The following is a 12062-nucleotide window of genomic DNA, read 5'->3' on the forward strand; positions in this document are numbered from 1 at the left end:
CTGGCTTTCACACTTTTATCTTCTCCTATTCCTTGATGTTTCTTGAGTCTTGAAAGATAGCTAACACCCCAATCATCAATTACACTCAGTAATTTCAACTGTTATAACCTGTATTAATTGCTCTCTGGCACAGTAAGAAGCTTCTTTGATGAAATCTTCACAGTAGTAACCTATTAGTATAAATATAAGTATGTAGAAGGCAGCTTGACAACATGACCACTTAGCAAAACAATATTAGGAGGTACCTGCTAGGGCTTATGACTGCCCCAGCCACGGGTTCTTAACCAGAACAAAGCATGAGTTTCTTCCTGTAGACCAAGCATCAAACCCAATCAGAAAGTGGTTGGTGACCCCTTTAATAGCAAATGCCACTATTGTACTAGAAGACATATCTTTCTTAGTATGTCATTATTGTAGCTTGCAAGGTTCAAACCTGGGTAGACTGTTGAAGATTTTTCTTCCCTAGAAGCCTGCGTAAAACCTCTTAGCACGATGGAAGCTAGCCAGCAGGAAGAAATCTCTAAGCTCAGCTCCAACTTGATCTCTTTGTGAACTATGATCAAAGTGTGTATTGTCTTCAGCAATAGGATCTTGATAGGTTCTGGCGGGCAGCCAAAAGCAATGGCACTAGAAATACTGTTTTGTGGGCCTCTGGGACCTCCTTGACAAACAACTCTTAGGGAGGGACCACATATCTGGTACAGGGATTTCCCTTTAATAACTCATGGTTTCCAAGAGGACTGTTATCCACCCATGGACAGTACCTCTGTCCTAATATTATATATCAATACCCTTATAAACTAGAGTAGGTTTCTATACGGCCTTTTCATATGTCCTTAATTTTGGCTACCATCCCCTCCTCCCACTTCTCCTTTATCCTTCTCTCCACGCCCTGCTTAGACCTCCTGTCTTAGACTTCTATTGCTGTGATAAAACAGCATAACCAAAAGCAACCCGGGGAGGAGTTTATTTCACCTTACACTTCCAGCTAACACTCCATCACTGAGGGGAGTCGGGAGGAACTCAAGCAGGGCAGGAATCTGGAGACAGAAGTCAGAGACACATGCTAATTACTGGCTTACTCCTCAAGCCTGTTTTCCTACAGCACCCAGGACACTAGCCCAGGAGTGGTGCCACTCCTGGAGAGCTGAGCCCTCCCACACCAGTCACCAACCAAAAAAAAAAAAAAATGTACCAGAGGCTTGCCCATGGCCACTTTAGAAGGGACATTGTCTCAGTTGAGGTTCCCTCTTCCAAAATGATCCTTGTTTGTGTAAAGTTGGCAAAGTTAGCCATCTTCCTGTAACATTAGATATTAATTAATCCTGGTATCGGGGTTCTACTACCTGTCCCAATCTATGTTTCCAAATGAAACACACACACCCAGTCCTTATCTTTTAATATGCCTTAAACAGCCAATAGCTGGGCCACTGCCTGACCGCCATGTGGTTAATCCTGAGCTACTGCTTACTAATTCTATGTTCCATTTTGGCTGCCCTGGACCCACTTGGGAAGCCTCTGGGCCGTTCTCCTGGCTCCTTCACATGGCGGCCATGCTTCTCTGTCCTGCACTCTTCCCAGGCATGGCATCTCTCCTCTCCTCCACACTCGCTCTTCATGGCAGATCTCTTCTTCCTCCTTCTCCTCCCAAGCCCGGGAATCCTAAAATCCAGTCTCTGTCCTCCCTAGCTATTGGCTGTTCTCATCTTTATTTACCAATCAGAACCAATTGGGGGCAAGTTCCCGGAAGCTACATACAGATACTCTAGCATAAGCTGTCTTTTTTTTGGGAGGGGGAGACATAATTAGCATCCATAACACAAGCAGCTACCTACGCCTTTCCACCCTCACTATCCCCCTCCACTCTTATGTCTAATGTGCCCAACTATTCCCATCCCTTAAACCTCACCCACTCTCTACTGGGCCTCTTTCTGTCTTCTGGTCTTTAACAAGACTCAAAGTTAAACACGGTACTCTAAAAATGTGTAGCTAGAATCTACACTCGGGGAAGAACATATAGTCTTTCTGAGGTTAGGTTACTTCACTCAATATAGTATTTTCCAGGTCAATCTATTTTTCTAAAAAAATTCACAGTTTCATTCTCCTTTACAAATGGATAAAATTTCATGGTGCATGCACACCAGATTTCCATTATCCATTCAACTATATGGACATCTGGGCTAGTTCCATTTCATCTGTACTGTGATTAGCATCACAGTGAATAGAGAAATACAACTATCTCTATTGTAGGAGTTGGAATCTTTGGTATATATGCCCAGGAGTGGCGTAACTACATCACATAGCAGTTCTGCTTGTAGCTTTTTGGAAACCTCCACAATGCTGTCCACAGTGGCTGCACAAGTCTCCACACCATCGACAGAGTAAGACTCCCTCTCCCCGTGTCCTCACCAGCATGTATTTGCTTTCCTTCTGACAGCCATTCTCACTGGAGTAAGATGAGATCTCAGAGAAGTCTCCTTTTGCATTTTTCCGGCGCCTAAGGATGGCAAATGCTCTTTTAAAAGTACTTATTAGCTACTTTGTTTCTTTTGAGAACTCTCTGTTCAGTTCCATGAGCCCTTTTTAATAGGGTTGTTCACTTTCTTGATGTCTGGTTTGCTTAAGCCCTTGGTGAATTCTAGATAGGAAACCTCTAGCAGAGGAATAGCTGGCACTGACTGTCTCCCATTCTGCAGGGCGCTCCGCACTGGATCAACAATTTCCTTTGTAGTGAAGAAGCTTTCTAATACCACCAGGTTCTGCTTGTCAACTGTTGGCTGTATTTCCTGGGTCCCATTCAGAGCGTCCTCACCTGGGCCTGTATCTTTGCTTCCTACTGTGACCTTTAGCACCATCAGAGATTCAGGACTAACACTGGGGTCATCGGCCCATCTGGAATTGACTTGTGTGCAGGATGAGAGATTAGGATTAATTTCATCCTTCTACATGCAGATGTTATAAAACAAATACATCTGCCCGGCTGTGGCGCATGCCTTTAGTCCCAGCACTTGGGAGACAGAGGCAGCCAGATTGCTGAATTCAAGGCCCAACTGGTCTACAGAGCAAGTTACAGGACAGCCAAGGATACACAGAAAGACCCTGTCTTGAAAAACAAAGACAAAATCTTTTATATATTTATGTTATGAGGCACTTTCCTAAAATAACGATGGAAGATGATGAGTAGTCTATCGGTTCTGCTGCCAAAGTAAAAATTACTGATTACTTGGGTTTTTTTCCATTTATTTTTCCTCTAGAATGTAATTGAGTATAAAATTAAAAATTGCTAATTCTTCCACTGCAGAGTCCTCAAATCTGAATCAAGTGGTCTGTGGTCTTCAGTCTTTATAGAAGATGACTTAAGTAATGCATTCTTGGAGATATTGTTCCAGCTATCCAGCTCCAGGCCAGGCAGAACTACATAGTGAGACCATGTGTCAGCAAGTCAAAAACAAACAAACAAACAAACAAACAAACAAAAATAGGATAAGACTGTGTACTGCAGAGGACCCAGGTTCTGTTTCCAGCATCCATGTCTGAAAGCTCACAACTGTCCTTTTCGGGCCTCCCTGGGTATCTGCACTTACATGTGAACATACTTTTTTCTATTGCTGTGAAGAGATACCATGGCCAAGGCAACTTACAGATGAGTGTTTATTGGGGCTTACAGTTTAAAAGAGTTATTGTCCTTAGCCTTCATGTTGGGGAGCATGGCAATAGGCAGTAGGTCTGGCCTTGGGAAAGTAGCTGAGAAACTTCAAAGCCCACCCCCAGGGACACAGCTCCCTGAACAAGGCCACCATCTCCTAATCTTTCCCAAATAGTTCCAAATGTTTGGGGACCAAACATTCAAGTACATGAGCCTGTGGTGGTCATTCTCATACAAACCACCACATGGCCATACACAAGCATATATACGGTAATTAAAAGTAAATCTTAATAACAAAGACTGCAATGTAGTAATCTACAAAGATACTTTCAGCTGTAGTGGCTCATACTTGCAGTTCCAGCACTCAGAAGGCCAAGACAGACAAGGGCAGCCTGCGATATTGGAAGGAAGGGAGGGAGAGAGGGAGGGAGGGAAGAAGGGAGGGAGGGGCAGATGAAGGGGTGGAGGAAGGAAGGAGAAGAAAACAATCTTCCTTTCCAGTTCAGATCTACCCTCACTTTAATTCCAGCCTTGTCTGTGCCCAAAAGTCCTTGAGATGAAGCCAAAAGAAGGAGTCTTAACTTACAGGTTCAAGAGGAACCTCTGTTTGCCCAATTCTGAATCCTAAAAGATCCTGGATCCATAAAGACCTGGATCTACCTTGAATTCTATGAAGGAGAAAGTAAAAGCAAAAGTGTGGTCATAGTGGATGTGGTGACACACACCTTTGGTCCCGGCATCTGGGAAGCAAGGGCAAGTGAATCTCTGAGTTTGAGGCTAGCCCGGTCTACAGTTCAAGACAGCCAGAGCTACAAAAAGAAACCCTGTCTCAAAAAAGGCTGTCCTGATGTGTGCTCAGAATAATTCATTGTCCTTCACTTTCTGGACTCTTTCAAACCCCAGCACTGATCAGGAGGAGGCCAGGCATTATTTGGGTCAGGCAATTAGCACTTTCTTTAAAATAAAGCCCACATGAAGGCCAAATGGACTCTTTCTATAATCCTAGCTCTCAGAAGGCTGAATCAGGAGAACCCCAATATCAAGGCTGGCCTGAGTTACATAGTAAGAGCTTGTCTTTAGAAACTGAAGTCTGGGATATACCTCAGTGACATAACCTTTGCCTAACGTGTACAAGGCCCTGAGGTCAGTTTTCCACATCACAAAACTAGGCTGGCCAACCCTTGTTCTGAAAGAAAAATAGAGCAAGCATTTCGGAAGAAGGAAATTGATGCCATTTGTGGTTTGATTCGGTTTGTTGCTGTTGTTATTGTTGTCGTCCTCTCTGGTAAAGGAGGAGAATGTTCAATCTCCTAGCAGCCAAGGACATTCTTCAGCAGGCCAGTGGAAGCCACAGTACTGCTTCTACTATGAGATCGACATGTCTAAAACTGAAGACAGAGTCAGATGTGCTGGGCTGGGCCCTTCCCAACTCACTAAAACCAAACAGACAGCATTTGTAGGAAGGAGTGGCTGTCAGTCCTTCCATCACAGACCCAGAGATGAAAGACTGTTGAGGGCTTCTGATCTGGCAAAACCCCAAGGACTTTGACAAAAGGAATAAGAATGAACAGAAGCACACTAGGCTACCGGCCTTGCAAGCCAGATGTGAAATTGGTGCCACAAGGAAGAAAGCAGCTGTTGAGTGTCAGGCAGCGATCCAGCGCTGCTGCCTCCCGATGCTTTGCTCAGCCTCACTAATAGAGGCAGGAATTAAAACGGGGTGGGGATGGGGAGCAGGCTAACCCTAGCATCAATCTTCCTTTGCTGTAGATGACCCAGGGGTGAGGCTTGAACTGCTTCTGGAGCCGACTCACTACAGACTGGTGCTATCTGTGATGGGATTTTAAGAAAGGGAGTTGGCAGAATGAACCGTTCTCTTTAGCAGAATGTTTTCTGCTCTGGTAATGTGTTAGAACGGGGAGCACAAGACAGGATGAGAACAAACTACCTACGAATCGGAGCCTGCGTCGATCTGAGGTCCCGCGTTTTCTAAGTCTGAGCTCTATTCTGATCCTACCAAAAAGGACTGGAGAGCCAAGGAGAGGCTTTCTGCTTTGAGTGTGAGGCTCCAAAGAAGGAATTTCTGGTCCTGCCCAAGGTCAGAAGCTTCAAGTGACTCATTTCTCTCGACACCATCTTTACCTGCTTCCTCTTTTGTCTTATTGCAGAAAGTGCTGTTACTTGGGGGGGGGGGGTTCTGAAGGTCCCCCAAACACCACTTTCCACAGGCCTGCCCTGATCCCCACTGTCCAGCAGGAGTCCTAGCCTTGGCTTTTCCTATGAGTTAGATTGCTTAGAGAACACCAGGGAGGGAGTGCTCTTACAGCAAGGACCCCGTCTTGCAAGAGAAGCTACTCTCTTGGCTTACCAGGTGCCCCCTCTCTCTCATGCACACACACACACACACACACACACACACACACACACACACACACACACTTGTTAGAATCAATAAATACATTCCATAAAACTGTAGCACACAGGGCCAGCAAGGTGGCTCAGTGAGTGACAGCTCGGCACAGGAAACCCAGTAGGCGGAGCTCGGCCCTGGAACCACAAGGTGGAAGGAGAGCTCAGACTCCCATTAGTTACCATCTGACCTCCACACACTGTGGCATTCACCCCTCCCCCGCTCCATCCTAATCACCAAAAACCAAATGCGAAATAAAAACCTTTAATCATAGGATGCAATGTCAACAACAAAAGTCTGTACTCTTTTGTATACAAATAATGACCTAGCATTTTTATATACAAATGATGATCTAGAAATATAAATCATGATCAACAATCCTATTTGTGGTAACTTAAAAATAGAATTCTTGGAACTAGAGAGATGGCTCAGCAGTTTAGAGCACTTGTTGCTCTTATAGAAGACCCAGGTTTGATCCCCAAAGTCCACACAGCAACTAACAACCATCTGCAACTCCAGTTCCAGGCCATCCAAAACTTTCTCTGTCTTCTGACTTCCAAGGGCACTGGGCATGCAAGTGGTACACATGCATGATTACAGGCAAAACATTCATGCATATAAAATTAATTTAAAAGATCTTTAGCAGTTAAAAAATAAAATTCTTAACCAATAAAGCTAGCCAATGAAGCAAAAAAGATTATTCCAGGACAGTCTGTTGAATATCTGAAGCATATACAATAAGATTTGTGAATATGGGACTGGAGACATGGCTCAGCAGTTAAGAACACTGGCCACTCTTCCAGAGGTGGGTTCAATTCCCAGCACCCACACTGTGGCTCACAGCCGTCTGTAACTCCAGTTCCAGGGGAGCTGATGCCCTCTTCTGGCCTCCATGGGCACCAGGCATGCACATATCACACACAGACATACATAAAATAAATAATTTTAAAAATGATTCAGATACAGAGATGAGTGGGATTGAGCTGGGAAATACGAAAAGTTTGTTGAGCAATCCCCTTAGAGACTACGAGAGGATGTCCTGAGCCCCTGCATCCCGACACCTCCATCCTGACAGCCAGCACAAGCTGTTCCTGAGGCTTTCGGTTCTCCCAATGCCCCAGGTGAATAAATAGATGGTTTCATTCCTTACTTGCTAGGGTCCATCTGGTGGGTCACTCTTCTCTGATAGCCATTCACGTTTAAACAATATTTAAGTAATATTGTTTTTGTTGATGTTGTTGATAAGGGAATCTTTAATCCAGGCTGGCTAGTGTTAGAGGAGTCTGCCGCCAATATGCAGCTGACCCCAAATAGTTTTTATAACGGTGTCAGGATATACTCTAGACTAAAGCTGGGAGGGGGTGTAATAGTCAACCACGAGGCTGGCAAGCAGCTATAAATATTTAGAGATGAATGCAAAAGGGATCGGTGAGAAAAATCTCTTTAATAAAGTGACATTTGAACCAAGAGTCAAAAGAAGTGTGGCAGCAGCCCCTGGCGACAGCCGAGAGAAGACAGCTGAGGGAAGAGGATGCCAGAGGAACAGAAGAATAACCACAAACGAATAAGAGGAGGGGATGCTGGGTGCCGGGGTGGTGGAGTGGGACTGCCTGAGGGGAGGAGTCAGAAAATCAGCCACATGTCTGGTCACCAGTGGCCTTTTAAGCCACATTTGGCAATCAATTGAAATTTAGACATGTGAAGAGATAGAAAAATAGAACTTAGAAGGAGACCAATAAACAGACCAAAAAATGGCATGTTAGAATTAAATACATAAAACACAAGAGGATAAGCATACCCTCCTCGCCCACGAAGATGATGGCCACGGTGATGACTATGATGACTCGATGGCAGAGGAATACCTAAGTGCAGTAAGAAGAGTGTGGGGGAGAGGGCTTAATAACTTACTTTCTTTATGGGTTTTTGTTTCATCGCTTGCTTGGTTGGTTCTTTCTATTTGTTTGTTCTGGTTGTTGTTTTGAGGCAGATCTTGCTATGTAGCCCAGGCTGGCCTCAAATCCATGATGACAGACTTCTGCAACAACCTTCTAAGTGTAGAGAGTACAGGCATGGGCTACCACACTCCCCTGATCTAACTGACTTCTAAATTCCAAAATCATACTGAAGGAAAGTAACAGCAGGTTAGAAGCTCTTTCAGGCGTGTTCAGCCTTTGACATCATTTTAGACAGGGTTTCTATTGCTGTGATAAAACACCATGATCAAAAGCAACTTCCAGAGGAAAGGATTTTATTTCAGTTTACAGTCTCATATTACAGTCCATCACTGAAGGAAGTTAATGCAGGAACTCAAGGCAGGAACCTGAAGGCTGGACTAAAGCATAACCCTTGGAGGAGCACTGCTTACTGGCTTGCTGCTTCTGACTGTCTCAGCCTGCTTCTTTATAGCACCCAGGACCACCAGCCCAGGGGTGGTACCATCCGCAGTCAGCTGGTCCCTCCCACATCACTCAAAATCAAGAAAATACATCCCAGCCTTCCCCACAGGTGAATCTGGAGCAGGCATTTTCTCAACTGAGGTAGCTTCCCTTTTCCAAAACGACTGCAGCTGGTGTCAAGTTGACATAAAACTAGGCAGCACAGCCATTGTGACACAACACTGTCATTTACAAAGTGTACACTCAAGAACTGTGTGGCCGAGTTAGAATAAATCCTCGAAATGTTTTAAGCAAGTCTTCAGCTTTGTGTCGGGCTGAATCCACAGTCATAGAGGCTCCATGCAGCCCCTGGAGCACACATGTTGGACACCCCTGCTAAAAGAAAAGACTACTGAACTTGGAGACATATCAATAGAAACCATTCGAATTGTATCATTAAGAAAAGGTCTGGGTCCGAGCAGATGGCTCAGTCAGTATAGCTTGCTATGCAAGCACGAGGTGGCTCACACTTAAAATCTCAACACTAGGAAGGCAGAGACAGGAAGGACCCTGGGGCTTGCTGGCCCATCAGTCTAAGCAAACCAACATGCTCCGGGTTCAGCAAGAGATCCTGTGCCTCAAATAAGGTGGAGAAGGATTGAGGAAGAAAGCCCATGTCAACGCTATCTCTACATGCTCACTCACTTACACACCTTACACACACATCTGTATATACACACAACCACAAACCCACAAGGTGTCAGGAAGTTGACAGAAAATATCAAGCTAACCAATAAATATGTAATCAGGATCCCAGAAAATGGCAGACAAAAAAGATGTTTTTTTCTTTTTTCTTTGAAGATGACCAAAACTTTGGATTTGATGAAAGCTACAAACATATCCAGGAAGCTGAGGGCACACATCAAAGTAGAAGAAACGTGAAGAAAACTATTCCAGGCTTGTCATAGTCCAATTTCTGTTGTTGTTGTTGTTATTGTTATTGTTATTATTATTACTGTGTGTGTGCTTGTGCGCGTGTGTTGCACATGTGAATAGAGGTGTCATACCATGGGTGTGGAGGCCAGAGGACAACTCTGGAAGTACATTTTCTCCCCCATCCTTACGAGGCTTGGACTAAGGTCACCAGATTTGAACAGCGAGTGCTTTTATCTGCTGAACCATCTTGCCAGCTTTCAAATTTCTTAAAACTAACCAGAAAACACAGAGAGAAAAACCTCTAAAAGACCAGAAAAATAAAAGTTGTTACTGTCAGGTATGGTGGTACACACCTGTAATCCCAGTACTCCAAAGGCTGAGGTAGGAGGATCACTTCAAATGGGAGGCTAGCCTGAGAAACATATTAATTCGAGGCCAGCATGGGCTATGTAACACAATCCTGTCTAAAAACAGACCAGAAAATAAAGTAGAAGAAGTTATTTGAACAAAAGAAAGATAACACCAGAGAAAAACTTGCATTTACACAAAAGAAATTGCTGGAAGAGGTCAACATGTGGGTGCACATCAAAACTGTCCACCTCAAAAATATCTTCAAGGATGATGAGCATTGGTGGCATAGGCCTTTAGTCCCAGTACTCAGGAAACAAAGGCGGGCAGATCTCTGAGTTCAAGGCCAGCCTGATCTACAGAGCAAGTTCCAGGACAGCCAGGGCCACACAGAGAAACCCTGTTAAATAAATAAATAAATAAATAAATAAATAAATAAATAAATAAATATCCTGAAGAGCTATTTAGAGCTATTTTATTCTGTAAGAGAAAGGTATCATTAGTGTATTAGTCAGTTTATAAAATCTGTACCATGAAATGTATGGCTGGGAGCAAAGAAAAGGGGCTGAGCTGCCAGACAGCTGCAGTAGAACAGGGCAGACAGGGAGACAAAGAGGGCCCGGTGCCTGTGTGGATGCCAGAGCAACACTGGGAAGAAAGAGAGTCCAGTGGGGACTGAAGACACAGCACAGGGGAGATAGGCGATGGATAGCTCTAGATACATCATAGGAAGAGTGCTTCATCCTACCCACTAGTCAAAGGCAGAAACTCACTTTGGATTTTAAAAAAAGATTTATTTATTTCATGTATGTGAGTACACTGTAGCTGTCTTCAGACACACCAGAATAGGGCATCAGATCCCATTACAGATGGTTATAAGCCACCATGTGGTTGCTGGAAACTGAACTCAGGACCTCTGGAAAAGCAGCCAGTGCTCTTAACTGCTGAGCCATCTCTCCAGCCCCATTTTGGTTTATTTATTTATTTATTATTATTATTATTATTATTAAGCAAGACCTAATTATTTTCTCTATTGAGATACTTCAGTTGAATACAAAGGCAAGATAAAGGTAGAAATGAGATACCATGCTAAAATCAAAGGGCCACACCGGCAGGAATATTATAAGAAAAGTACCTCAAAATAAGACACAGCACACAGAATAGAGCCATAAAATGGTGAAAAAGTTGATTCCTCAGGTAGACAAAAATCTGAAATTAGATATGTACCTAATGTTATAGTTTCAAAATATAGGGAGGAAAGATTGATATAGATACAAGGAGAAACAAAAACTCTACAGTTATAATTAGATATTTTGATATTCTACTTTAATTAGTAGTAAAACAAGTATAAAGAGAAGCCAGGCATGGAGGTGCACACCTGTATCACAAGGCTGATGCAGAGGAGTCTTAATTCCAGGCCAGCCTGGGCTACAGAATGAGTTCCAGGCCAACCTGAGCAACATAGAAAATGAACAAAAGTCTCCTTTTCCGGCTGGAACCATGGAGGCTGTTCCAGAGAAGAAAAAGAAGGTTGCTGGTGTGCCAGAAACCCTCAAGAAAAGGTTCCTGCTGTGCCAAAAACTCTTAAGAAAAAGGTTCCAGCTGTGCCAGAAACCCTTAAGAAAAATTGAAGGAATTTCGAAGAGTTGAAGGTTAAGCGTCTGAGGAAGACGTTTGCCCTGAAGACACTCCAAAAGGCAAGGAGGAAGCTCATCTATGAGAAGGCAAAGCACTATCACAAGGAGTACAGGCAGATGTACCAGACTGAGATTCGGATGGCCAGGATGGCAAGGAAAGCTGGGAACTTCTATGCGCCTGCAGAACCAAAATTGGCGTTTGTCATCAGAATCCAAGGTATCACTGGAGTAAGACCAAAGGTCCGACAGATATTGCAGCTCCTTCGCCTTCGACAGATCTTCAATGGCACCTTTGTTAAAGTCAACAAGGCTTCCATTAACATGCTGAGGATCGTGGAACCGTACATTGCATGGGGTACCCCAACCTGGAGTCAGTAAATGAGCTCATCTACAAGCGAGGCTATGGCAAAATCAATAAGAAGCGGATTGCCTTGACGGAGAATTCCTTGATTGCTCGGTCTCTTGGTAAATTTGGCATCATCTGCATGGAGGATCTAATTCATGAGATCTATACAGATGGGAAACGCTTCAAGGAAGCGAATAACTTCCTGTGGCCTTTCAAATTATCTTCCCCACGAGGTGGAAAGAAGAAGAAGACAACTCACTTTGTAGAAGGTGGAGACACTGGCAACAGGGAAGACCAGATCAACAGGCTTATTAGACGGATGAACTAAGGTGTTGCCCATGGTATTTTTGTAATCTGGTCAGTT

The 12062-nt window shown here is 43.9% G+C and overlaps 1 pseudogene; it reads left to right on the forward strand.

Moving 5' to 3' along the window:
* The first annotated feature begins 11215 nt into the window (after positions 1–11215).
* LOC114618936 lies at positions 11216–12026 on the forward strand (annotated as a pseudogene).
* Positions 12027–12062: the final 36 nt, after the last annotated feature.

Source organism: Grammomys surdaster, unplaced genomic scaffold (genome assembly GCF_004785775.1).
Source record: "Grammomys surdaster isolate TR1022 unplaced genomic scaffold, NIH_TR_1.0 145, whole genome shotgun sequence".
Classification (NCBI taxonomy): Eukaryota; Metazoa; Chordata; class Mammalia; order Rodentia; family Muridae; genus Grammomys; species Grammomys surdaster.